At 48.6% G+C, this 6,000-nt stretch overlaps 1 protein-coding gene across 2 annotated transcripts in view; it reads left to right on the top strand.

The window, feature by feature from the left end:
- Positions 1-280: 280 nt before the first annotated feature.
- SLC23A2 (solute carrier family 23 member 2) overlaps positions 281-6,000 on the top strand; it is a 142,717-nt gene continuing 136,997 nt past the window's right edge. Inside the window, exon 1 of one of the 2 annotated variants that reach the window (XM_070801141.1) lies at positions 281-386. The gene's annotated coding sequence lies outside the window, so the exon portion shown is untranslated. The remainder of the gene's footprint in view (positions 387-6,000) is intronic. The other variant, XM_070801143.1, reaches the window with a different exon arrangement.

Here is a 6,000-nt window from a genome sequence, read left to right as displayed (position 1 = left end):
TCCAAGTGGGTCCGCAAGAGCGATGAGACTGGAAGGCACGAGAAGGGGCGCGCTTCCCACGCGAGGGGCGGTGGGAAATAAAAGGAGAGCGGCGGGGCAGAGAGGACGATTAGGGGAGGGCATATGGGGGGCCTGACGGCTGGCTTGGCTTTGCGGACGGGCGGGGAGCCCCTCCCGCGGGGGAGACAAGAGGGCGGGGGTCGGGCGCGGAGAGAGAGGTGGGTCCAGGTCCGCGCGGGGGCGGGCGGCTCCACGGCTCCCCGCCCCCGGCCCGCCCCTCCGCGGCGCCATTTTGCAGGCGGCAGTCGCGGGAGCCAGAGGCAACGGCTGGTACTGCGGAGCGGAGGCGCAGCCGGCAGGACTGGAGCCCGGCGAGCTGCAGCCAGGTGAGAGCCCGGCCGCCGCGCCCCCTACCTGGCCCGCGGGCCGCACTTGCCAGGCCCGGCAGCGAGGGGCCTGCGGCGCCCACGAGGCCAACCAGGCACGGCCCCCGCGCGCTGTCAGTGGCCCCGCGGTGCGGCCTGCGCCCCCATACCCGGGCCCATCTGCCGGGTCCCCGCACCGGCAGGTCATCCTGGCCGCGGGACCCAGGGATGCCTGGCGACCCCCAGCCCCCGCCGGGCCCCTGAGCGCTCACCTCTGCTCGTGGCCGGAGCCGCGGGGCGCTCGGGCCCTCAGGCCGCGCGGCGGGCAGGCTAGTGGGGTCTCCCCGGCCCTCGGCCCGCGCAGCCTGCGATCGCTCTCCGGTCGGCCCTCCGCAGGCGGTGCGCGCGGGCATCTCTGTGCCCCCAGGAATGCAGGGCCATCAAGAGGGACGGCAGAGGCGGCGGGGGAGGGGGGGGTGCCCTTTATATTTTTGCTTTCTTTCTCTCCTACAGTGGCTGCGCCAAGTAATTTTAGGAGCTCCTGCCCAGTCCCCAGGGCCGTTCTTTCTGACAAGACTCTCGGGGGTCGGGGTCCCCCTGTTGCCACCTTCTTGTTAAAAGAAATTGACATTTTCGAGTATGACTAGTTTATGGGCGCAGAATTTTCTCCTTCCTTTGACTCTAGATGTCCCTTTGATGGGTAGCTGACAGGAATTCGGCCTGCAGGCTGGGGGTTTTAAACATGACTTAAAATTCTTGATTGTCAGTGCAAAGGGTAAATGAGGGCAACTGCAGGTGGAAGCAAGTCACCCATAGGGGATTTCTGGGTCTGAGGCATTAGGAGTCGCTCTACTTTTAGTCTTGCGGTGCTGTAACAGAGGAGAGGGAAGATGCTAACCCAGCTAATATTTGGACGTCCATGTTCAGAGAAGGCTGGACAGTGTGAGGACATGGCTGGGAGTCCTGAGACAGTCTGGTATGAGCTGTCATGAATTGCCATGTGACCTTCCTTTCCCAGTTTGTTCCTCTTTGAAGCCAGAGGCTAGAGGCAGTGGTGGTTGGAACATTTTAATTTTTACATTTTTTGCATTTGGATGCTGTTGGACTGAGACTTCTCTCTGCCAGTTGTCTGTACCTGCGTTTTCACCTTTACAAATGACTTTGCCCATTTAGCCCCTGAAGGTGAGTCTTATATGAGATTTATAAAAAGAGCCTTTCAGCTCAGAATTCTGAATTCTCTGTACTCATCCAGAATTTAATAGCTTTCTGGGCACTTGTCTTTTAAAAGCCCAGCAGTGAGTGTGCACAGAGTAAGCCCTCATGGCACATGTTTTAGTTAAAAGGGGGTGAGTGGGTGTGTCCAGCTGACTACTTGTTTTACCTGACAGCCTGAACATGAGCTATCTGCTTTCTAGACTATTTCCTTTGCTGAAATGTTGACCAGATTCTTTCTTTGAATCCGAGGGCATTTCACTTCTTTGCTTGGAGTAGGGAGTGTATTTTTTTTTTTTTTAAGAAACTTGGTATTTTAATACCTTTTTGTATTAGTTCTCCACCCCCATGCCTCAAATGGTTGTGTGGCAGTTGTATTTTCTGACTGTGGCAAGTCACTTAAGTCGATTTTTTTTTTTTTAATCTTTATTTAAAAAAAATATTTCTCTATTTGGCTGTGCTGGGACTTAGGTGCCTCACAGGGATACAGTTTTCTGCCCCAGGGTGGAACCCTAGCCCCGCAGCCCCCTGCATTGGGAGTGTGTAGTCTTAGCCAATGGACCATCAGGGAAGTTCTAATTAAGTTGAATTTTAATGTCTGTTAGGATATTTCAAAAATGCTTATGAAAGTACCTGTCTAGAACATTGGCTAGGTTTCAGACCATACCGCCTATCTCTTTTATGTAGCAAAAGCTCATAGCATTGCAGAAATGAGTTAGGTGTACCTCAGCTAATTTGGTGACTGATGCTATTAATCCAAACATTATTGACTGAAACCTAGTCTTTAGATACTGGAAATTCTGAGTTGGTTGTTGCCACCCTCTTCAGTGTCTCCATAGAAAAACCTGGGATCCGTTTGGGGACTCATTTCTTGTATTACTGATGGCTTAAGGAATTTTCCCATTATGATTAAAGGAATTAGAAGTTAGCAGTCATAATTTGTAGTTCTATAGAGCTTGTACTTGTAAATGGAAGCTTTTAAAAAGCTGATTTATTTTTATTTAATACTCTTAGGTTATTTTAATTTAAACATTTTGCAATCCTTCCCTGACCTGTTTCCAGGTCTTGCCTAAAGAACTCCCAACACACTAGCCTGTTCCCAATGCGAGGTAACCTTATTTATTCTTTTTCACTCCCTGCTTTTCTTCCAGTTATTCTTCCCTCAGAGGGCCTAACTCTGGACTTTCTTTCATTCTTTTGCTGGGGAAGAATTCCTGCTTAAGGTTAGGCTATGAGCTACCACCATGGGGTTTACTGGTCATTGGTGCTCCTTATGGTACTCTCTTCATTTTCTCCCTGGCTTTGCTGTTTCTGGCCTGTTGTTTTGTAACCAGTTCTAGACTGTTGGCTGTCCAAGATTTGAGATCTGCTTGCAGCTTAGGTTTTTCATAGTCCTCTCCACATTTAGTGCATGTATTGACTGCAGACTGTGTGCCAGGTAATGCTCTTGGTGCTCCAGATGCTATATGGAGATTTCCTCCACGCACACAGTTCACACACTAGTATGGAGGCAGACAATGAGACTTTGTGGTCTGAAGAAGAATCTGGCAGGATTGGGGGTAGTAAGTGTTGGGTGGGAGCTGAAATTTTAGGAAAGGTAGAACAGGAAGCTCTGAGTCATCTTTGAGTGGAGACGCTAGGAAGCGAGTCATGTGGATGTCTGGGGTAGGAGCATTCCCAGTGGAGGAAACTGCAGATTCAAAGGCCCTGAGGCAGGAAGAAGAGAGAATGATTTTGAGGTCAGAAAGACTATGGGAGTTGAGTCATGGTAGGCCACAGGCACCTAGGAGGAAGGCCTGTAGATTTTACTTTGAAAGCGGGGTTGGTGGTGGGAGCCATTGGAGAGTTTTGAACAGAGAGGGGATAGAGACATGCTGATTGTTGATATGTGTGAATAGACTGAAGTCTGGGTGAGCAGGGTAGGTCTGCAGGGGAGCTAGCTAGTACAGGGCTGAAGATGGTGATTGAGTGGAGGGGGGTGGTGGTGAGAAGTAGTCATATTGTGAGATGGGGCTGAGGAGATTGCTGATGGGCCATATGTGGGGAATGAGAGAGGGAGTTGAGGGCAAGAGTAGAGTTCTGGCCCAAGCACCTAGAAGGAAAGTGGCTGCCCTAGGAATCACACATTCCATGGCATGTTAAGTTGCCATGCCAACCTGGTGTGACCAAATGCAGTAGTAAAGGGTGGGGTGAGTGTTTGATGGGGGATTCTGTTACTTAGTCAAAGCTTGCTCTGCTTGCCACAGGTTGTTGTTTTAGTTGCTAAGTCATGTCTGACTCTTTTGCAAGCCTGCTAGGCTCCTCTGTCCATGGGGTTTCCCAGGCAAAAATATTGGAGAGGCCTTTTCCTTCTCCAGGGCATCTTCCTGACCTAGGGGTTAAACCCTATTCTCTTGCATTGGCAGATGGATTCTTTACCTCTGAGCTACCAGGGAAGCCTGCTTGCAGTAGGACAGGCCAATAGATCAGAAACCAGATGTTGAAGGAAGGAATAACGACTTTATTTGGAGAGCTGACAGACTGAGAAGATGGCAGACTAATGTCTCAAAATAGCCATCTTATTGGAGTCTGGATGCTAGGTTCCTTTATAGAGGGGTGGGAGGTAAGGAAGTAAAGTAAAAAGGCCATTAATCTTGCAAATATCTCCTGGAATGGCCAGCCTTGTGGGGGAGAGCAGATATGTTAATTTCTTCCTTCCCTGTAGCTATCCACAGGTAGACAGGGTTCTGAACAAAGATTCAAGCAGAGGGACAGGGTTCCCCTAGGCAGACCATTATGTGTGGACAGGAACCTTTTAGCGAACAAAAGCAACTGGAAGCAAAGGTTAAAGTAGAAGAAACAGACCCAATATGGAGTCAGATTTTGTTCTTCCTTGAAACAGGTCTTGCATGGAAATGTAAATCTTCTTGGGAACTTCTCATCGTCCTTTGTCTTAATTCTGTCCTCTGACCTCAGGCAGGCAAATCCCTGATCTCAGGTCTGGGTGGCCTCTAAAACCTTCCTTGAAAGTTTATCCCATAAAGGAAAATTCCGTCTACTTGTTTTTTTTCCCCATAACTGTCTCTTGCATTACTTCTTCTTTTTTTTTTTTTGCAGGCCTAATATAGAAGTATTCAAGTGTAATGGGTGCAGTAGTGGGCAGTGCATAATCTTATGGAGGATCATACTTAAGATTTCAACTAATTTAGTCTCACTGCCCATGAACTTTTCAGCAACTTCAGAGTGCAACTCACAGCCTCTTTCTGTTGGCTATGGTCTTGACTCTGGTTCTTCCTTCATCGTTGTTTTTCTATAGCATTGATGAGTTTTTCACTTTCTTCTTTTCATATGAGGAGGTCAAGGTTGCATTGGACCATAAGCCATGGCTTTTTCTGTTCTGCGGTCCAGAAAGCCTTCTTTAGTCCTGGGTTCTTTCCACAGGCTTTTCCGAAAGCAGCTGATCCGTACAGTCTCCTCGTGTCAGTTGCCCTGGGGTGTCTCAGTGAGTGCCTGGTCTAGGCCTGCCTATCTGGGTGGCGACCGTTCTCATTTGTGTGCATGTGAATCTTGCAGGGTTGAATCTTCCTATCTTGTAAGCTGAACTCAAAAGAAGTTTAAAAATTGTTCTTCTCTCCAGGAACCTCTCTAAGCAATAGAGGGGACCCAGGAAAGACCAGACAGTACTGATGGGCACTAGCTATGTATTGAGCACTTGAGGTCGTTATTGTTGATTCCAACAGCCGGCAGCCAACGTGGTTCTGGTCTGCATCTTATCAATGAAGAAACTGGAGCTTGGTTAACTTTTCTAAGTTAACTCTTGGGTCTTGAATTCTGCTCTTAATGCTTCAGTAAAGCTTGGGTCCCTTAGTGATAGAATGCTGTACCCAAGTCTTGCTTGAAGGTCTATGTTTCTTAGCTCCTTTTGGCATAGAAGAGAGCAGAGAAGATAGTGTCAATTGGTCACCAGGTGCTTAGCCTGGCACTTCTTGTATTCACTAACAGCAGCCCTGTGGAAGTAGGTATTATTCTCATTTTACATCTGAGAATGCTGAAGTTGGTGGTGGTTAGCTCCTTCCCCAGGATCATGGTAGCTGAGTCAGAATTTGACCCAAGTCTGGTCTGCACCCCAACTTGGAGTTCTTTATTCCTTCTGTTCCCTCATTTGTTCCTGTAGGAACATCCCACAAGCCCTCAACCCCAACACATTCACCTTTCTTTTATAGTCTTCCTTTGAGGTGGCTTCCCTCTAACCCTTTGTTCAAGTAACAATATACATGCCCCAGTGTTAAACTTGGGTGAACTTTTCCATTCTGGACCAAAACTTCATTACAAAGGTGTTGGTATAATAACTCTGTGGGTGGTCTTCTCCTGCTTCTGATGAAAAGCACTACTTGAAATGCTGTTTCTTCTGTGGTTGATATTTCAGTATCCAATTTGGAGACTA

This window comes from Bos indicus, chromosome 13, assembly GCF_029378745.1.
Source record: "Bos indicus isolate NIAB-ARS_2022 breed Sahiwal x Tharparkar chromosome 13, NIAB-ARS_B.indTharparkar_mat_pri_1.0, whole genome shotgun sequence".
In the NCBI taxonomy this organism is placed as follows: Eukaryota; Metazoa; Chordata; class Mammalia; order Artiodactyla; family Bovidae; genus Bos; species Bos indicus.
The sequence above is the reverse complement of the archived record's forward strand: the minus strand, read 5'-3'. Positions and strand labels throughout refer to the sequence as shown.